This window comes from Crinia signifera, chromosome 4 (genome assembly GCF_055691185.1).
Source record: "Crinia signifera chromosome 4, ASM5569118v1, whole genome shotgun sequence".
Classification (NCBI taxonomy): Eukaryota; Metazoa; Chordata; class Amphibia; order Anura; family Myobatrachidae; genus Crinia; species Crinia signifera.
The window spans coordinates 10,633,953-10,656,983 of NC_139220.1; the positions used below are offsets into that span (position 1 = coordinate 10,633,953).

At 47.9% G+C, this 23,031-nt stretch overlaps 1 protein-coding gene across 12 annotated transcripts in view; it reads right to left on the reverse strand.

Annotated features, from left to right (window-relative positions):
- Window positions 1–23,031, reverse strand: part of PPFIBP1 (PPFIB scaffold protein 1) — an 86,939-nt gene that overhangs the window by 58,931 nt on the left and 4,977 nt on the right. The window contains exon 1 of one of the 12 annotated variants that reach the window (XM_083181055.1): window positions 12,557–12,755. The exons of the other annotated variants lie outside the window; for them this stretch is intronic. The gene's annotated coding sequence lies outside the window, so the exon portion shown is untranslated. Of the gene's footprint in view, window positions 1–12,556; window positions 12,756–23,031 lie in introns of those variants that run through there. 12 annotated transcript variants of the gene reach the window in all.

Sequence of the window (23,031 nt, forward strand, 5' to 3'; positions counted from 1 at the left end):
ACGCACCATACATAATACAGCCAGCTACCATGTAACTGCACAGATAGCACATGTGACAGGGGGAGTTGTACTGTGTACGCACCATACATAATACAGCCAGCTACCAGGTAATTACACAGATGGCACATGTGACAGGGGGAGTTGTACTGTGTACGCACCATACATAATACAGCCAGCTATCATGTAATTACACAGATAGCACATGTGACAGGGGGAGTTGTACTGTGTACGCACCCAGACATAATACAGCCAGCTACCATGTAACTGCACAGATGGCACATGTGACAGGGGGAGTTGTACTGTGTAAGCACCAGACATAATACAGCCAGCTACCATGTAACTACACAGATGGCACATGTGACAGGGGGAGTTGTACTGTGTACGCACCCATACATAATACAGCCAGCTACCATGTAATTGCACAGCTGGCACATGTGACAGGGGGAGTTGTACTGTGTAAGCACCCATACATAATACAGCCAGCTACCATGTAACTGCACAGATGGCACATGTGACAGGGGGAGTTGTACTGTGTAAGCACCATACAGAATACAGCCAGCTACCAGGTAATTACACAGATAGCACATGTGACAGGGGGAGTTGTACTGTGTAAGCACCAGACATAATACAGCCAGCTACCATGTAACTACACAGATGGCACATGTGACAGGGGGAGTTGTACTGTGTAAGCACCATACAGAATACAGCCAGCTACCAGGTAATTACACAGATGGCACATGTGACAGGGGGAGTTGTACTGTGTACGCACCATACAGAATACAGCCAGCTACCAGGTAATTATACAGATGGCACATGTGACAGGGGGAGTTGTACTGTGTACGCACCATACAGAATACAGCCAGCTACCAGGTAATTACACAGATGGCACATGTGACAGGGGGAGTTGTACTGTGTACGCACCAGACAGAATACAGCCAGCTACCAGGTAATTACACAGATGGCACATGTGACAGGGGGAGTTGTACTGTGTACGCACCATACATAATACAGCCAGCTATCATGTAATTACACAGATAGCACATGTGACAGGGGGAGTTGTACTGTGTACGCACCCAGACATAATACAGCCAGCTACCATGTAATTACACAGATGGCACATGTGACAGGGGGAGTTGTACTGTGTAAGCACCAGACATAATACAGCCAGCTACCATGTAACTACACAGATGGCACATGTGACAGGGGGAGTTGTACTGTGTACGCACCCATACATAATACAGCCAGCTACCATGTAATTACACAGATGGCACATGTGACAGGGGGAGTTGTACTGTGTAAGCACCAGACATAATACAGCCAGCTACCATGTAATTACACAGATGGCACACGTGACAGGGGGAGTTGTACTGTGTACGTACCCAGACATAATACAGCCAGCTACCATGTAACTGCACAGATAACGCATATGACCGGGCTAGAGGCTCTGTGTCACCAGCCGGCTGATAGAGGTGGAATTCGCCGTGGGTCAGGACGCAGCACCCGCACTAATCCCCCCTGGCAGCCTAATACCCATCTCATTCTCTCCGTGTAGGGCTGTCATAATGGTCTGCGATAAATCCCGCCATGGGAACACCACACCCGTTCAGGCTTACACTCCTGGATGTGGGACCATTTATACACCCAGCGCCCGGGAGGAGGACACCGCGACTGTAATGTATACATCATGTGCTGATCCAAATACACATCACTCGCTGAGCGCACACAATGCCGCGCTTCACTACGCAATTCTACACACAGGAAACGCAAAGAATATATCAGCCAGGATTGTGTTTCATAATTCACATAAGACCGCTATGTTCTAAACCCTGGAGAGAGATAAAGTAGAGGGAGAGATAATGTACTCTCCAATACGCTCCTAACTGCCATGTTACAGGCTGTGGGGCTCATTTATCAATGAGTGATAAAACTTGTGTATGACAAATGGATCCCCAGCCTATCAGCTCCCAACTGCCATGTATTTGAAAAAAATGACAGTCTGGGGCACCATTTGCCATAGACAGCAAGTTTTATCAGGCACGGCGAGATTTATCACTCATTGATAAATGAGCCACACAGCTTCAACCATGGCAGTTAGGAGCCGATTGGCTGGTGCTTCATCACTCTCCTGGGCTTAGAGGGTAATTCAGAACGGATCGCTGGGCTGCGAGATTTTGCAGCCCAGCAATCAGATAAACGACGCCGCGTTCGCAATCCCCCCACCCCTGTGCACATGAGGGGAAAACCATTTAAATCCACTCGCCATCGATTGGTCAGCGGCCCACCCTCCCAACACCCAGGGAACGCCTGTGTTTTCTGGGACACTCCCGTAAAACGCTGCGTTGCCACCCCCCCAAATTCCCGCAGCATGTCATCACCTTACAGCAGCCTGTGATGTATGCGCACAAAGTACCGTGCATTCGCATGATTTTTTAATAATCACCAGACCCTATAGCTTTTAAATGAAGCCACTGGAATATCCGTGGTGGAATCAGTTTCTCAACCGTCAATTAAATAGGATCTATTTCCAGTAGTTACTCATTAGCTATGAGCTGTCAGTATACTGTATGTAGGTAGTAGTATAACTGCAGCGCTCCCCTCCCGTTACCTGTGCAAACACGGATGTGGCACACCTGCCAGGTGCACTTACTGTCCTACCTATATACAGTATATAGCTCTCTGCCTCTCTGTCTATACACTGATGCTAGGCTCAGGTGGGCAGAGAGAGAGAACAGGTCATGGACATTTTATTTAGCTGGAAAAAAAATGCGCCAAGCGCCTGACACAGGAATAGGGGGGCAGCACACACACACACGCACATGTACATTAGGAGAATGGGGGTCAGGAATGATTATACAAACATACAGAACATCTAATTACATTGATACTGACTCTCTACTTCAGTACAGACAGTCACATTCCCCTATCACTCTCAGCAGTATCCAGGAGATCGGTCGGGCCTTTATACCATAACCAGCGTTCGCTCTCGTGGCTATCCGTCACCCCGGCTGTCGGCACAATCACAGCGAACGGCCGACAGACTTCGCTTAGGTGGGAAAACGCTGAATAAATCCCGTCTCAGACACAGCGGGCGCATCGCACAATATTTTCCAAGTCATCGTCACCTAGCCGGGGTGATATAACCGGAAAACCCTAAAATGTACAAAGTTCTCCTAGTCCACAGAAACGTTTCTATCTGTATATGCTTTTGTGGAATACGTGGATTTTGCGGTCTGTGGCCACGTCGCTCACGGATTTATCCCTCTGGAAAAATCTGAGGATTCAGGAGAGAAAGAAAAAGCACAAGAACAGCGATACAGTAACAGTACAAACACAATTATTCTGAAAGCCAGTAAATAAAAGCACACGCCCGTGTGTGACGCACTAGTAACACATGAAGCGAGGGCTCGGGCAAAAACATTTATTTTTAGGCATCAAAGTTGGAGCGGACTCAGCTCAACAAAAAAAAACCTCCAATCTTGCAGCCAACGCCATGGGCAAAATCCTGCCGACTCACCAGCGACATTACCCCCGTTTGATCCAAAAATAACTTTATATTATTCTGTGTAGATTACGGCACCGGTTAAAAATGTGTGTGTATGTATGTATGTATGTATGTATGTATGTATGTATGTATGTATGTATGTATGTATGTATGTATGTATGTGTATATATATATATATATATATATATATATATATATATATATATATATATATATATATATATATATATATATATATATATATATATATATATATATATATATATATATAGTCACCTGTTCGTAAAAACGTCTTCCCTTCACAATGACAGAAATGAGGGCCCTTATTCTGGTTCACTCTCAGAGACAAATTCCTTCGCAAATGGACAAAACCATGCTGCACTGTAGGTGGGGCAGATGTATCATGTGCAGAGAGAATTACATTTGGGTGGGGTTTTACTTCAAAGTGAGATCTATATTGCAGTGTAGAAATCAGGCAGTCAGTATTTACCCTGCACAGAAACACAATAACTCACCCAAATCTAATTCTCTCTGCACATGTTACATCTGCCCCAAATGCAGTGCAGCATGGTTTTGTCCATTTGAGAAGGAATTTGCCTTTGTGAGTGAACCAGAATAAGGGCCTAAGAGCTCACGGACAGATACGCAGGCCTCCAAATATCAGTACATGGAAATATGCTGCAATATCCTTACGTGAAGTTGTAATGGGTGTGGATGGAAAGGGTTACAGTGTCGAGGAAGGCTGTCATTGTCAACACCAAAAGAGCAACATGATAAAGGTCAACATCAAAAACAACCAGTCAACACAAGCAAAAAGGCTGACGCATGAAAACGTAGATAGTTTTTTTTTGCGTCAATGTAGACACCTGTAGGTGAGAATCGTACACTTTACCACTCTGGTCAAAAAAGTCAACATGCACCAGGTCGACATGAAGTTTTGCAATTTTTTTTATTTTCTCTTTTAGCCGACTTGTTCATACTTCTATTATCGAGAACGGTAAAGCTTCGCTCGCTATGTGAGGGTACACTTACTCTAAAGGGGGTGTCCAAATCGACATAGAAAACAAAAAAAAACTGTGAAAAGTTTACATTTTTACGTGTTGACTATTTCCATGTCGAGCCGTAGTGGATGTTACAGATTGAAAAAGTAAAAAAAAAAAAAATTTAAGGAAAAAGTGCAAAAACCACATGTTGACCTTTTCACGCGTCGGCCTCCTGCATGTCAGCATTTTACCATTGTTGACCTTTTGGTGCCTACCTATTGAGAGTCAACCAGATTCCTGTTATAATGCCCCATATCGCCTTGTGTGCCACCAGCAGCAATCAGTGAACGAAAGCAACATATTTATTTGCGTTGCCCAATTGTTCCCTCCGCACTGTCCTCTGCCATGTTGGAGACGAGCCAGCTCAGTACTCCCGCCTGAGGGGGACTGGGGGGGGGCTCGCGCACCACAATCCCCAGGACTCAGCATGTGTACGCCGAGCGCTTCATTACACAATTTGTAAAGTACCCCCGCGAGGACACGGAGCTCGTCCATACTCTAAGAGCATGCCCGGGCGGGCGGGCGACCGGATTACATTACTCCGCCTCCGGACCAATTCTACATTAAAAAATATATATGACAGCGCACAGAAACCAGAAAAACCAGTCACAAGAGCGGAGTGATTAAATTAAAACGCGAGCGAGAGACCCAGCATCTGCTGACGAGGCCGGAGGGCGGTCAGTGACTACTGAGGGGTGTAACGTCTCCCTGGCTCTCATACAGAGAGGGTATAAACACAGACGTCTAAAAACAAGGGCTGCTGTCTATGTTTTCATCCCTACCACCGACTCATCTGCGAGCTCTTTAAATAACAATGATGCAATATGTGACAAGACTGAGCATGAACGCACCAGGCCAGCAGGCAGGAATGCCAGGCTGGGATATTTATACTGCTAGCTGGGGATTCTCAGTCGCTGCCGCTAGCAGAGGTGAGTGCTACAAAGGCAACTCCATCTGCGCTTCATTCGTTGGCATCGTTCCGGTTAGCGCCCAGAGATGGGGGCGGTCTTACGAAACTTTTTAATTAAATATCGGGCTCCAGAACCTTATTCCTCAACCACCCAGGTTTTTGAAGGGGACATTCACGGTGTACCCCAGGACCAGGGGTTCTCAAACTCGGTCTTCATTACCCCACACAGTTCACATTTTCCAGGTCACCCGGCAGGTGCACAGGTGCACTCATTACTCACTGACACATTTTAAAAGACCCACAGGTGGAGCTAATTGTTTCACTTGTGATTCTGTGAGGAGACATGGAAAACATGCATCCTGAGGACCGAGTTTGGAAACCTGAGCCCTAGACAATGACTCAGAGAGTGATAAACTAGAGAGGGAGATAAAGGGGCAGATGTAACAAACCTGGTGATAAAGAGAGATAAAGTGGAAGGAGATAATGCACCAGCCAATTGTCTTTGTTTGAAAAAATGTCAGTTAGGAGTTGATTGGCTGCTGCGTTACCACCTTCCACTTTATCTCTTCACCAGGCTTAATACATCTGCACAAAGCACAAGCCACTCTGCCCCTTACTGTCACATCACATACTGGGTTTAGAAAATGACAGTTTGGGGCTGTCACTTTCTCCCTCTCTACTTTAACACTCTCCATGGTTTAGTACACCTGCCCCTTATCTATTTTGTGTATGTAGGAAACAGCCACAGATCCGAGGAAGGAGGCGCTCTCTCCCGGGATCCAGATAATAGGACGACAGTCAACACAAAAAGGTCAACATAAGGTCGATGTGAGTTTTTCACATTTCTAGAGACGTTTATACTTTGAACATCTACCACGGCGAGCGAAGGGAGCTATGCTAGGGTACACGCGACACTAATTGGGAGGGCACGGGTGCTCAGGTGTCGACACGGACACCATTAAATGTGAAAAACCCATGTCGACCTTTTGTCAAAGTCGTCTCCGTAATAGTGGGAGAGGTGCGGTTTTAGAGCCACTTCGGAGGGCAGCGTAAGTGACCTATGTATTTCCCAGCAGGCTGCCCCTTATACATTCAGAACCACACAGCCACAACATTGGCATAATCCATGTGACTGAATTATCAGCGAGTTCTATGGATTTCCCAGCAGGCTGCCCCTTATACATTCAGAACCACACAGCCACAACATTAGCATAATCCATGTGACTGAATTATCAGCGAGTTCTATGGATTTCCCAGCAGGCTGCCCCTTATACATTCAGAACCACACAGCCACAACATTAGCATAATCCATGTGACTGAATTATCAGCGAGTTCTAGGGATTTGCCAGCAGGCTGCCCCTTATACATTCAGAACCACACAGCCACAACATTAGCATAATCCATGTGACTGAATTATCAGCGAGTTCTATGTATTTCCCAGCAGGCTGCCCCTTATACATTCAGAACCACACAGCCACAACATTAGCATAATCCATGTGACTGAATTATCAGCGAGTTCTATGGATTTCCCAGCAGGCTGCCCCTTATACATTCAGAACCACACAGCCACAACATTAGCATAATCCATGTGACTGAATTATCAGCGAGTTCTATGGATTTCCCAGCAGGCTGCCCCTTATACATTCAGAACCACACAGCCACAACATTAGCATAATCCACGTGACTGAATTATCAGCCAGTTCTATGTATTTCCCAGCAGGCTGCCCCTTATACATTCAGAACCACACAGCCACAACATTAGCATAATCCATGTGACTGAATTATCAGCGAGTTCTATGGATTTCCCAGCAGGCTGCCCCTTATACATTCAGAACCACACAGCCACAACATTAGCATAATCCATGTGACTGAATTATCAGCGAGTTCTAGGGATTTGCCAGCAGGCTGCCCCTTATACATTCAGAACCACACAGCCACAACATTAGCATAATCCATGTGACTGAATTATCAGCGAGTTCTATGTATTTCCCAGCAGGCTGCCCCTTATACATTCAGAACCACACAGCCACAACATTAGCATAATCCATGTGACTGAATTATCAGCGAGTTCTATGGATTTCCCAGCAGGCTGCCCCTTATACATTCAGAACCACACAGCCACAACATTAGCATAATCCATGTGACTGAATTATCAGCGAGTTCTATGGATTTCCCAGCAGGCTGCCCCTTATACATTCAGAACCACACAGCCACAACATTAGCATAATCCATGTGACTGAATTATCAGCGAGTTCTATGGATTTGCCAGCAGGCTGCCCCTTATACATTCAGAACCACACAGCCACAACATTAGCATAATCCATGTGACTGAATTATCAGCGAGTTCTATGTATTTCCCAGCAGGCTGCCCCTTATACATACAGAACCACACAGCCACAACATTAGCATAACCCATGTGACTGAATTATCAGCGAGTTCTAGGGATTTGCCTGAAGCGAAAATGAAACAAAATATGTATTATGTACTCTGATAGATGTCACATAGTCCCTGCCAGGAACAAAACTATTCACCTGGAACCGCAGAGAATGCATTGGCTGGATGCATACGCTGTCCCCAAATACCCCAGGTCTCCTGCTCCGACCTCGTCCCAATCATGGCTTACTGAAGCTCCGCAAAGCTTGGCCAGGACTGGGCATGGTGACAGTATGCCCATTGGCACCACATATGGCACGTGGTGACTTTTTTTTGCTCTAAAAAAAAACTTTTGAGCGCTCTGTGCTTATGGCATGCCTGACTGTACGTTTGCCTAACGCAAACCTGGCGCATGCGCTGTAGGTGCGCGGCTGTACGCATGACTTGCACTTCCCAGCATATGGGTTACTTTTTTTTACGTGAGGCTATTTAGGGTTTCATGGCAAGTGTGGCCGGCTCAGAACCAGCCGCCGCTCGCTGCCCGCGCTCTCCGATCAGACTAAATCCGGAGCGGACATCAAACAGGACCTCGTTAAGGCGGCAGCGTATGAAGTCTGGAGCGAGGGTGTGTTTACGGCGCTATTGTGCTTTGAACAAGACAATTAACCGATATCCTCGCTCGTAACTTTTAGCAGCCGAGTTCTGTGATCGAATCGCTTTCATCTAACAGATGATGCAGAGAAATAAGAGCAGCAGATTACTTTAACTCTTTCACCCGCTCAGTCACCCGGCATGAACCAGAGACCGGCAAAACCACGCGTCGGCAGCGAAGAAATCCGCAGGAGTCCTAGAGAGCTGCGTCGGATAAGAACGGACAGTAAACGGAGCAGAATGATATGTTTTATGCACCGCTATATTATAGCACATTAATGGAAACCAAATTAAATATTGCACTGCGACGTGTTACTGCCGACACAGGACAGCGAGGTATAATTGGGTTGACCTATGAAGGTGGACAGGCCTTAGACAACACCTGAAATAGGTCGACAGGGTTTAAAGGTCGACACAAGAATTAGGTGGACAATGGCAAGGTTGACAGTCAAAAGGTCGACATGCGGTTTAAATAAAAAAATTGTCCCGAATGTCGACATAGTCCACATGGACACCGTCAAAGTGTCTCCTCGCATGGGCAGTATCCGATTCTCCCCCCACGCCCTAGTGGATGGTAGGACATACAATACCGCCTGTCGGCACATGTCAGCTGCAAAAAAAAAAAGAAGGTGAAAACGTATGTTGACCTTTTGAATGTTGACCGGCCATTGTCAACCTAATGCTTGTGTCAACCATCCAACCTTAGTCGATCTATTCCAGGTGTCGACCTAAATAGGTCTACCTAATAACCTTATACCGATAAAAGCTGAAACAAAAACCCTGATTTTGGGGGTTATTCTGATTCACTCCGAAAGGCACAATCACTCTCTAATGGACAAAAACCATATGCACTGCAGGTGGGGCAGATGTAACATGTGCAGAGAGAGTTAGATTTGGGTGAGGTTTGTACTTCAAACTGATATCTATATTACAGTGAAAAAATAATGCAGCCAGTATTTACCCTGCACAGAAACAATAAAACTAACGCTCTCTGTACATGTTACATCTGCCCCACCTGCAGCGCACATGGTTTTGTCTATTTGAGAAGGAATTTGCCTTTCCGAGTGAACCAGAATAACCCGCTTTATGTAATGATGTTTTGGTGTGATACATAGAGACAATCTCCTTCTCCCGTCGGATCCATGGGACGCAGTGCACTAACCCCAGGCCTGCCTGCTAAGAAAGCCTCTCTGTGGGCAAGTGGGCATAGCCTCCTGGGCGCGCCTCACGTACCTCACAGCTGGCACAGGAAGCGGCGATGCCACCCTCCAAACCCAGCAGACACTGGAGAATGCACGGAAAGCAGGATGGAAACGTGGCACCAGGCCAGTCAGGGGCCACTGCTGGAATACTCCGTTACATAAATACACAGAAGGCAGAAAGGAACTGTCCGCTCCAACAGCTCGATCACAGCTTAATGCCATTTTTGGATCATTTTCCCCTCTGTCTCCAGCAGCCAGACTGTCCTCTGATTCTAGTAATCCTCTTGCATTAAGAATGCTGGCTTCATTAACTCTGTAGATTTGCTGAGGCGTGGTTTATCAAAGCCATGGGCAATAGGAATAAATGCTAAACCAGGCTCATTTCCATCACCTTGGCCCATTTTCTACTCTCCTGTATGTTGGGGTATGACAACAGTTACAGGCTGAGTACACTTGAGAAACTACTATGGGGGAAACAGCAGGTGGCGCTGTGTCTTAAGCCGTCACTGTATTTTATTGCAGAAGTACAGTTTTACCTTTACTGGTCACAGCAAAACATCCTACAACAGAACCATCGATGGTGCTATCTCAATAGTTCAATGAGGTTGGGAAACAATTGTTGGCGCAGACATGTGACCATGGACCAATCAGAGGATGACAGGGCTAAGCAACAATGGCGGAGAAAACATCGGTGATAAAGCATCAGCCATCAGAAGAAACCCTTGTTTTTTGTATTCTGATTAGGTCATTTTACAGTCTATGCACCATTTCGTTAATTCAATACCGGCGGCGAGTTCTCTTAATTTCTTTTAATATCCAACCAATGACGACGTCTGTACTTTGCACAGCAGTGTCCACCATTGCACCAAAGTGGGGCATTATAATAGGGTATATTGGACCACGCCGTTAGAATTAAGTTTTTCTTCAAAGCCCAAGAAATATTACCCTTCGTCAAACAAGACGCGGGTCTGCGGCTAACTCATGTAAACGAGGTCTTCCAGACTTCAGGATGTATTGCAGAAGTCTTCTACAGAACTTAGAGGACCGCAAACCCTCTCCCTTAAATAAATGACACACAAGCAAAGCAACTTCCTGTAGTCACACATGCACGCTGAGCTGTCAAATTACCGATCCACGTCAGTGACTCAATTTGGGATGGGATACACAACAATATGGCAGCAGCCACCAAACAACATTTGAATGTTTTTTTTATCCTATTGGAATTTTGTGCTTATAGAAAGGTAAAAAAAAAAAGAAAGACGTAAACATTTATTTTCATAGCGGGTTATGGTCTACTTAGGAGATATCATTTTGAAGGGCTTAATAATAAGATGCCACCGTGGTCTTAAAGCAAGATAGTTTGGGGGAAAGCCCCCCCCCCCCAGTTTAGGTGATCCTGCAGAGGTAGAGCGATTATATCAGTGATGGCTAACCTTGACACTCCAGCTGTTGTTGAACTACACATCCCAGCATGCCCTGCTACAGTTTGGGAATGCTAAAACTGATGCAGGGCATGCTGGGATGTGTAGTTCAACAACAGCTGGAGTGTCAAGGTTTGCCATCACTGTGTTATATGGAGGATGACAACCCCTGAAACAGCCCCTTGGACTAGAAGTCAGAATACACAGCACACAGTGATTGCACAGCGCCACGGCCCCTGGCATCACGTCTGGAATTACTCCACATAGTGACATTAGGTAAATTAAAGAAAAAGCAGAGCAGCATGCCAGCCGCCTCTGCCATATGGTGCCAATCTGCTAACTTATGCCAGGGGGCAGCAGGGACGTGTACATGGGAGGAAACATAAGTGCACCGTGTGTAAACCTATAATTTAGGAAATGACAGCGCTGGGCCCGTCGGCATATGTTTGGCCGGGCATCACATAACCACAGGGGCGCTTACAGCTAGATTGGAAGTTTTTGTTTGTTTTAAACAGATTTCTGCCAGACGTGGCTCTACGTGAACTACAAATCCCAGCATGTCAATGTTACCGGCATCTACACTTTACAATAATTGTCAGCGCCAGCAGCTGTGCTCACCCATATAGAGAAACACTTGAATCCCCCCCCCCCCCCAGAGATGAGGAGCTTTATTCTAACACTGCAATTCAGAGTAGGCACCCCTCTTTGCACCGGTTACATCTGCTCCCTGCTGTGCAGCCTGGTTTTATCAAGCTGCAAAGTTACTGATCGCTTCTGCATGTAGCCCCACAAATGCTCGCCTGCTTTATTACACTGCAATCTAGATCCAATCTAGGACCTGCCCCTCTCGCATCTCTCTGCACCTGTTACATCTGCCCTTCTGCAGCACAGCACAGTTTTATCAAGCTGCAAAGTTACTGAATGCTTCTGCATGTAGCCCCACAAATGCTGGCCAGCTTTATTACAATGCAATCTAGATCCGAACTGGGACACGCTCCTCTCGCATCTCTCTGCACCTGTTACATCTGCCCCTCTGCAGCGCAGCACAGTTTTATCGCGCTGCAAAGTTACTGGCTCTCCGCTCCCAACTCCAGCATCAGTGATGGGAGTAGGTTCGCTCCTTGATTGGAACACACAGATATTTCCATTCTCCACTCTCTGAAGACCCCCGGCAGCAAGGAAACTGACGCACGCTGCCATATTTGGCAGGGCGATGCTGCCAGGGTGGGAGCGGTCATGCTGCTGCCTCTGGGCCTTCTGGATGGAGGACTGAAATCTTCACACGTCCGCAGGTCAGAGGGCAACGCATGTGAGGAGAGTTATGCCCTAATATTTTAGGGACATCTGTAGAACAAGGAGGCGAAAGCGACTCTCCAAAACAGAACACCCCCAAAATATATTTTGGGTTAAAAGTAACAGAAGATGACGCTAATGTGACAAGTCACCCGTCTTACCAGACCATATCGCACAGGCCCCCTAAGCCGTAGCAGGCAACATCCACGAGGAGACGGATCTTTGTGCTGCACCGGGCAGAGGATCGGCGTGTCGGGAGGGATGCGGTGTAAGGTCAGCGGGTGGATGGAACGCGCTCCCCTCTATCCCAGCGACTGCAGCTCCTCATCCTGGACGAGGCTGGCAGAATTCTAATGCCAGCAGGAAGCCAGTGTGACAACAAGGCAGCGATCACAGGGAGAAGCAAATGATAGTGCTCAGCTCCCACACAGCGGCGGAGGGAGAGCGGCTAAATTTGGAACGCAAGCGGGGATCCGATTTCCTTTTTTCTTTTTTATAAACACAAAAGAACGTAGGATTGGATCAGTAGATTGTTACCAGCTGCTGTACAGGTGCGGCGTGGGGAGCGGCGCTACGCAGAACACAGCAAACCCACCCAGCTTAGGGTTATCAGAATACATTTCTGTTATACATTCATTTAATTTAGTTATCGATGGGAAAATAATTCACACAATTCCCATGCAGACGAAGGGGCACTAATCCTAATACCGTCCTTTTAACCCGGAACAAGAGCGAGCGGCGCTCCTGCGGCATATTCACAAAAGATTTCAAGAAGATCAAAGCAGCGCGTAAGTTTCCCTGTAACGGTCTGCCGCTACCCAGAATGCTCTAGGGCCTGACCATAAAAAGCTAATTAAAAGAGGTTTCACCGCGAGAGACAGGTTCAAAGTCCATAGAGGCTCTGCTGCCGGGATACACAGCACTTTCCCTGGAAGTCAGGCAACCAATTCATACAATCCCCCACTTATATTTAATATAAGAAGCGCAGGCATCTTACAGGGCTAAAAGTGTATAGTTTTTGACATGCGCGAAACGCGCTTAAACTGTGAAAAAAGGCTTTCGGGATAAGATAAAGCGCTGCGTAAATACATGTAAAAAAAATACAAACGAACCCTAAACATGTAGGACGTCATTTGGCGGAATGATTTTTATCGTCACGTGCGGGGGAAGCCGTATCTTAGCGACGTTTGTTAAAAATACTTCGCTGACGCATTTTACAGGAGGAAGCCATCGCCAGCCAGACTGGTGAAATACAAAGGCAGAGAGAGGGTCTGTAACCTAGACTTTGTCACTACACCCAAGGTGACAGGACGGCTGCAGTTTATCCCTATACTCTGGACATGACAGGAATACAGGTCTGGTACACAATATGGCCGCTTCGCTGCATGCGTCACTTCCACCCTGCTGGGACTGGGGATCCGTGACTGCGCCTTACACAGGACTGCGGAAATGCCACAGAAATTTGGGTTCCAGGCACCGTTATCTCTAAAGTATACATCTCCTGAATGCGCGTCATTATGCATGAGCTCGCAGCATAAAGATCACAGATATAAACAATAGGGGAAACGAAGGCATCAGAAGGATGATTGTCCCAGGGGCAATGTGACATCATCTGGGAAGTGGCTGCTGGTCGCAGTCACCGAGAGGTCAGGAAAAGTAAACGCGGAGAGGAAGCGGGGTCTGGGCAGTTCCCCTGCATCGCTCAGCGCATCCGATGCTTGGGAAAAATAATATTTTCTCACCAAAAAATAGAAAATATGTGGTTTTGGAAAAATATGACAACGAGAGTTTTCTGTATATCCCGGGTTTGTTTTATATTACCAGCAGACCAGACAGGCAAATGAATCACCGGATGGAATCATCAGACATCATCAATAGATCACAGATTGGCTGGATGGTGGGTGGGGCAGCATCGGTGTGGACTATTCCAGGGTTTTGAATGATTGAACCGATGAGTTTGCCCGCGGCAGCTGAAAGTCACTTCGCTTTCCGGCACGAGAACAGAAGTCGCACTGGCCAAGGAGAACAATGTTGGCAAACTGTCCGAGTCACAGGGGTGCTCGTTTGCAATGGTAGCAGCACGTGGGCATGACCTGCAGCTGGTTGGACAAGAGGTAAGTTTGGTAAAAGCCCGTAGTGTTGCAGTCCTTGCACTGGGATAATGCCAGGCTCTTGGCCTACCAAGCCGATAACAGACTGCAGCGTCAGCCTGGGAACACAAGTTAGGCTGACCTGAGGGCGCCCTGGCACAGCGGCTGAGAGTGGAAGGTGCGTTTGTTTGCACAGGATTCTGTAATGCGAGCAGAGCACTCGCGGCGAACTGCTTGCTTAGTGAGTGCAGGCCAGGATTACATGCATGCTTTGTTTATCCCATGAGGAATAATCTGCACTTATTTCAGGACTTCGCCTTATAACTGAACTATCCACGTGGGCGCTGAGTGCCGCAGTGCTTTCATGTGCCAATGCAGGAAGCTGGCGCTGCTTTATGCCAGTCCGCAGCAGGAGCCGGCCAGTCAGAAGCGTTGTGTTTGCGTTTGTAGCCGGCGTCTATTTTAGGCGGTATATTTGCACATGGCAGTAACGTGCGAGCGAGGGAATGTCAATATTTTTTTTCCTCTTTAATACAAGGAACGTTTATACTGGGTACTGCACAAATACTGCCGCCCCCCCCAATCCGCCACTATCTCATCCCCGCTGAATCACACCACACAGTTCCCATCATTAACTCACAAGACCGGGCTGATAACAGGACGAGCTGCGACTGAACAAAGGGTCCTTTCAGTTCTCGGACATACAGGATCTATAGAGGCCGTTCTTCTCATGTGACTCGCAGCAGAGAATATATATATATATATATATATATATATATATATATATATATATATATATATATATATATATATATATATATATATATATATATATATATAACCAGTTCCCAGCCCGGCACAATGACCACCGTAGCAGGAATGTCACAGCAACTCTGGAATGGCTCAGATGGGCTCCATCTAGTGGCCGCCATGGTGTGCAACACTTTAACCCCCCATACAGGTGAGGAGCGGTGACAACCTCTCATTGTGAGATGCGGTCGGCATGGCCGATAGTAAAAAGATAGACAGTCAATAGGTCAACTACTATTGGTCGACACATGGGAAAAGCCTTATGATGGCCAAAAGGTTGACAGGATTTTTTCAGGGTTTCCATACTTTACTATCAAAGTGGGCAAGGAGTTAGAATAGAAGTGTGATGACCGTAGCGAGGCGACGCGGTACAATTATACTTTGTCCATGTCGATATATTTGTCAACATAGACACAATTTTTTTTGAAAAACTCATGTCGGCCTTTCTTCATGTCGACCTATTGCTTGCTTCAACCTTTTGACCATGTTGGCCAAAGGCATGTCGACTTTTTTTTTATTGGCCGACATATATCCCGTTGCAAAACCGTGATCGACCTATTGAACGGACTCCATATTGTATAGTATGCGGCAGCTTCCACGTCAGTAGCACGGAGAAAGAATTAAACTAGAACAGCAGCCTTCAGTGCCCAGGCCAGGAAGCTCATCACTGTAACACCAGTGGCCCCGCCCCCTGCAGATGAATCAACCAATCTGCACTGTGCATCCCGCTGCAGCAAGCCTGCACAGCTGTCACTCACTCTGTGCCTGTCAAGAGAGTTTATGTAATGACTAGAGACAGGATTATATGCATTTACATATCTGCATATGCATTTGCATATTTTGCCCATTCTCACTGGTTATTGCATATTTTACCTAAAATCTAGTGATGGTGCATATTTTAGGCCCCGTCCTCTTCCCACCCGCGAGTCACAGCACTGCTTTGCCCTGCTGCTGCTGGCCAGGTAGTGGTAGAGTGTGCAGGCTGGGGCAATATGTGCGCAGTGTGGGGAACCTTGGACACTGCTCTAGGCTGCAAATCCATGTTGATAAAAGTCAGTCGGGGCGGATGCCATTACGAAGCTCCTGAACCTTTGCCTGCCACTGGCCTGAGACTTTGGGCCAAGAGACAGACTTCTGCAGCAGAGGAGGTTTGCAGAAGGGTTGTGACATCACGCGGTGCGGAGGAAATGCCGTGTCACAGTGAGTATGCAGCGCAGGGAGGAAGCCTTCCACTGCGCCGCCCTCACACGCTATGCAGACATTTGATCCATTGGCGCTGGAGATGAGGGTCCGTGCAGTTGATGCAAGAAGAGCTTTGGACGCTGCAGTCTGCTGTAGCAGCCATGAAGAAAAAAAAAATCCTGTGTACAGCACTAGACATCTGCAGATGCTGTGGGCCTATTTTTGGAGGTTTATTTGCAACTAATTGTATGCTGATTTTTAAATAAATAAGTTAAAAATTACTTTTTTTTATTATTTAATGTAGCATATTTTAACACTTTTTATGCATATTTAAAGTATTTTCCATGCATATTTGCATGCATATTTCAAGCTTTTTATGTTGCATATAATCCTGTCTCTAGTAATGACCCTACATCTTTCAAAACCCGTGCAGTTCCTCTTCCCTGCCTGAGGTGTCGCTCTGAGCGGTGGTGCCTCTAGCACAGGTCTGGTCTGTATATCAGTGCTGAAATACAGACCACACTGTGCTAGAAGCACCACAGAAGGTATTACTAGGAGGCAATTAAATGGTTGATCTGTTTGGACGCCCATTAGCCGTGGGGGTGACATTACTTCTTGCAGCCTCATGAGGAGCGATGGAAATGACGTGCCGTCCGTCGGCAGTCTGAGCGACCTAAGGGGAGATTGGACGACTGATAACAGGACTTTTCACCATGTTACAAGGCTAATCCCCGTTTTCTTACTACAAAATACAAGGAGACAGCTTTGTACATAGCAATACCCAGATATAACTACGGAATGCGCCCCCACAATGTCTTCCCCAGGTGACCAATGACAAGCAGCGCCTGCTTACTGTACAAAATAAATTATCTGCAAGAGAGGAATTGGAAACCGCTGAGAGATCCCAGGAGAATCCCATTGTTTCCCAACTTCCGGTCTCTTCATCAGTCTCTCCCTCTCGTTACAGCCTGTGTAGCTGTAACGGACTGTAACGGGGTGTAACGGGGTGTAACAGACTGTAACGCTTCGCTCGCTGTATCAGCCCATATACGCTCCCCATAGTAGGCGCACGCATTCCAATGCACCGCGGAAGGAAGTCAATCAAGGCCATTGTGCGGTTCGGCATTGGCACAGTTATGGTCGACAGTAATGGTCAATGCCTGAAAATGGTCGACATACCATAGGTAGACATTTACAGAAGGTTGACACAAGCTTAAGCCTGACAGGAGATTTTCACTGGGTTTTTTGTGTCTGTGGACATGGGCACCGTATAACCGGGTCGCCTCGCAGGGCTCGCTGCGCTGGACACAATATTATATTCTCTCTCTACGGGGGTCCCCACAAGGGAAAATAGGCCCTGTAAGCCGGAACCCAGGTGGTCATTGAGTCATCCCACACCCCTTGTCCCCTGCCCTCTCTTCCAGGGGAGGCGCCAACATCCAACACGTGCGACACCACTGGAAACAGAGACGGCTACAGAAATACATAAAGGAGAAAATGTGGGTAATAATTAACGCAAGCCCTGAAATAGGAAACCCCATGTGAAGTTATATTTAGGATTTTATTAGAGTCGCTCTCATCGCCAGCGTCATAACCCTGGCACCCGCTTGGTGTTCCCATAGACAAAGCTGCCATGTTGTATTTGTCGAGAGAGAGACTTCATCATTTATAGAAGTATACCAGGCCTGGTACAGCTCTGCCTGGCATTACCCAGGTACTGCCATACCGAGGAGGGGAGGGCCTGTTACAGCACTGCCTGGCATTGCCCAGGTACTGCCATACTGAGGAGGGGAGGGCCTGGTACAGCTCTGTCCCGCATTACCCAGGTACTGCCATACCGAGGAGGGGAGGGCCTGGTACAGCTCTGCCCGGCATTACCCAGGTGCTGCCATACTGAGGAGGGGAGGGCCTGGTACAGCTCTGTCCCGCATTACCCAGGTACTGCCATACCGAGGAGGGGAGGGCCTGGTACAGCTCTGCCCGGCATTACCCAGGTGCTGCCATACTGAGGAGGGGAGGGCCTGGTACAGCTCTGCCCCGCATTACCCGGGTACTGCCATACTGAGGAGGGGAGGGCCTGGTACAGCTCTGCCTGGCATTACCCGGGTACTGCCATACTGAGAAGGGGAGGGTCTGGTACAGCTCTGCCCGGCATTACCCAGGTACTGCCATACTGAGGAGGGGAGGGCCTGGTACAGCTCTGCCCGGCATTACCCAGGTACTTATATACTGAGGAGGGTAGAAGGCCTGGTACAGCTCTGCCTGGCATTACCCAGGTACTGCCATACTGAGGAGGGGAGGGCCTGGTACAGCTCTGCCCGGCATTACCCAGGTACTGCCATACTGAGGAGGGGAGGGCCTGGTACAGCTCTGCCCGGCATTACCCAGGTACTTATATACTGAGGAGGGTAGAAGGCCTGGTACAGCTCTGCCTGGCATTACCCAGGTACTGCCATACCGAGGAGGGGAGGGCCTGGTACAGCTCTGCCTGGCATTACCCAGGTACTGCCATACTGAGGAGGGGAGGGCCTGGTACAGCTCTGCCTTTGCATTACCCAGGTACTGCCATACTGAGGAGGGGGGGGCCTGGTACAACTCTGCCCGGCATTACCCGGGTACTACCATACTGAGGAGGGGAGGGCCTGGTACAGACCTGCCCGGCATTACCCGGGTACTGCCATACTGTGGAGAGGAGGGCATGGTACAGCTCTGCCCGGCATTACCCAGGTGCTGCCATACCGAGGAGGGGAGGGCCTGGTACAGCTCTGCCCGGTATTACCCAGGTACTACCATACCGAGGAGGGGAGGGCCTGGTACAGCTCTGCCTGGCATTACCCAGGTACTGCCATACTGAGGAGGGGAGGGCCTGGTACAGCTCTGCCTTTGCATTACCCAGGTACTGCCATACTGAGGAGGGGGGGGCCTCGTACAGCTCTGCCCGGCATTACCCAGGTACTACCATACTGAGGAGGGGAGGGCCTGGTACAGACCTGCCCGGCATTACCCGGGTACTGCCATACTGAGGAGGGGAGGGCCTGGTACAGCTCTGCCCGGTATTACCCAGGTACTGCCATACCGAGGAGGGGAGGGCCTGGTACAGCTCTGCCTGGCATTACCCAGGTACTGCCATACTGAGGAGGGGAGGGCCTGGTACAGCTCTGCCTTTGCATTACCCAGGTACTGCCATACTGAGGAGGGGGGGGCCTGGTACAGCTCTGCCCGGCATTACCCAGGTACTACCATACTGAGGAGGGGAGGGCCTGGTACAGACCTGCCCGGCATTACCCGGGTACTGCCATACTGTGGAGAGGAGGGCATGGTACAGCTCTGCCCGGCATTACCCAGGTGCTGCCATACTGAGGAGGGGAGGGCCTGGTACAGCTCTGCCCAGCATTACCCGGGGTACTGACATCCGACACAGGTGGCGAGCAACATTGGCCAAAGAGCTGCCCATATCCGGAACTTGAAAGAGACGCCAAGTGATGATTGGTGGGTTCTGGGCACCATGACATGGCGAGGAGGGTGTTGCAGGTCTAGAACATGGGTACAATGCAGTGTAATACACAATGTGATACACACTGCACTGTCCATAATGTGTGCGACACACAACTACTGTATAATCACCACACGATACCGCACACATCTGTTTCATATCCTCGCATGTCTCACGTTTATCTCCATGTAATATCATAGCAGAACAAAGGCAAAAAGCTTTCTCGCCCTGCGTACGACATCTGCCAGCAGAGAGCGGACGGCGCGAGATAAGGTTCTATTCCCACGCACCCGCGTCTGAGAATGACCAGAGATCCGGGAGAACGCTGATTCGTCATCCCGTGGTCAGCGTACAGGAGGATTACCTCAAATACCAGCGAAAATATAGATTCCAATATCAATCTCTCGCCATCAAAAGGCAAACATCAACCATCGATGTTCACTAACCATTTAGCCAGATTCAGGTGGAAGCAAGAAAACCGCCAGTATGTTTATTAATGGTTACCGCCGGGTAGCAGACTTTATGGGCGGTGACATGGAGGGCGACACGGGTTAGTGGGATTGTCAGAGGCCAATCCGCACCTGACATTTTTCAAACACAGTCTGTAACATGGCAGTGGCAAGTCAGTTCAACGGCATTACCACAGCAGCACAGAGTATTTATGCCACCACGTCCTGAGGCAATGTAAATGCATAACCTGTATTTATGGCATACCGAGTGCAGAAAATGCCTGAGTCTCTCAGGTAACATTGTGGTACTGTGAACGGATCAGGGCTATTCATAAAACAGAGACAGTACCAGCCAATCGGCTCCTGGCATTTTTTCCTAGAGAACTGGCAGGCGCTACACTCAGGACTATTAGCGGACCACACAATATGGCCGCCTCCACTCACCTCACATGAATATTTAAAATAAAATAAAAGGATTAGGCCAACATGTCATAACTCGCACCTGCTGACAAAACCCGATTCATTATTTACAGTGTAATACAGGTTATGACAATAGGGGGGGGTGGGTGGGTGCTTCCGTCAGAGAGGCGCACGTATGTCATATTACCCAAACCCAGCTCACAGGCTTTCCACAGACCAGGACGAATCCTGCGCAAAACCTAGGGGGAGATGTTCTTGTTTTGGGTGCAATATTTAACAAAACCTCAATTGACCTGGCCGTAATTGTATTTATTTATGCTAAAAGAACATAGAACAGAATAGAGAGAGATACAGTATCCACACAATCAACTGCTGACATTTTATATGCACATACTAGTTAGGGAAGGATTGGCTGGTACTTTATCTCTCTCCAAAGCTTATTACATCTGCCCACCATTCACCAACCTGTGCAGAGATCGCTTTTATGTCCTGGAAGATGGGGATGCACAGGTGTCCATCTTGGTATTATGTAAGGCAGGGATGGGGAACCTTTGGCCCTCCAGCTGTTGCTGAACTACACATCCCAGCATGCAGTGCTACAGTTTTGTTATTTAGCCATGCTAAATCTGTAGCAAAGCATTCTGGGATGTGTACTTCAACAACAGCTGGAGGGAGAGTTCCCCATCCCTGATGTAAGGGATATATTTACTAAGCCTTGGGGAGTGATAAAGTACGCGCCAATTAGCTCCTAACTGCCATGCTACAGGCAATTTGGGAAAAATGACAGGAGCCGCTTGGCGTCATCCATTTTATCCCCTAGATGTAAAACGGCACCACATGATCAGCTGGTACTTTATCTCTCTTCAAGACCCCACAGTCTGTAAAATAGCAATTAGGAGCCAACTGGCTGGTACTTTATCTCGCTCCAAGCTTTGATACACACATTCCTTTATATCCATCCAAAACGTGACAGCCCCAAAGGTGTCTGGGGAAAGGCAGCCATCTTGTGATGACCAATATTCTGAGGAGGCAGCATTTCCAGTGCCTCACGCCTCAGTTACAGTCTGTCACTAGTTTCCCAGACTGGGCTGAATACTGGGTCGCTGCATATTATTTAAGCCCAGACTAACAAGACAAAAGCTCTCTTATTATTAGATTTTCCACAGTAATTACATCATCATTGCTGTGCCCGGCAATGGATTCCAAGAAACTTTGATTAATTCCTAGTAACAGGAACAATTGTGCAACAAGTTAAAAAAATCCTCATATAACACTAGTTATAGCTATACTCTAAAATGTCAAGCTCTCCATATAAGAATCGGGATACGGTCGGTTGGTCAACACCACTAGGTCGACATGGGACAAGGTCAACAGGTCATTAGGTCGACATGGTCTAGGTTGACAGTCAAAAGGTCGACATGGAGTTTTTCACTGTTTTTTGAGCCGACATGTGCCGACAGGCGGTATTTCATGCCCTACCATCCACTAGGGCGTGGTGGGAGAATAAAATAGTGTGCCGAGTGCAGGTGCACTTAATCCTGTGTCCATGTGGACTGTGTCAACATTCAGGTTAAAAAACCTGTGAAAAACCCCACGTCGACCATTTTATTGTCCACCTTGCAGGATGTCGACCTAGTGGTGTCAACCGTCTTTACGTCGACCATATGATCCATACCCTAAGAAACAATCTCTCATAAGCCGACAATGATTTAGGGAATAAGCCCCATGGCCGCCATTGGGCGTAAGGCCTGACTTTATCCGTAAGTAGCGCAATGTGGAAGTAATTTATGCTGGTGAAGCCTGGCCAGTCTGGTGCGTCCAGCATTAATCCCCGTCTGACTACTGTAGATTACGCGGACGGCGAGCACGCTCTGGTGAAAATACTCAACTGGATTCCTGGAGCTTTTATTTTCTGTGTGCCTCATGCACAGGAATGAGGGGTATTTGGCTGGAATGCAGAGACTGAAAACTGGGCCGTTAACCGTTTCAGGTGCAAACAGAGGATGGGAGCCAGGTACTGCTGGGAGTTTCGGGCCTCAGACCGGACAGATGAGCCCCATCTCCGCAAAGCGATGTACATTGCGCCAGGCGTCTGCGCCCAATGAGGTTTTAGAGCAAATCTGCGGAATCCCGAAACTTGTGGAAATTCCCCGGGACTCCAGCTCGCCAGACACAGTTCTTAGAAAGCAGGG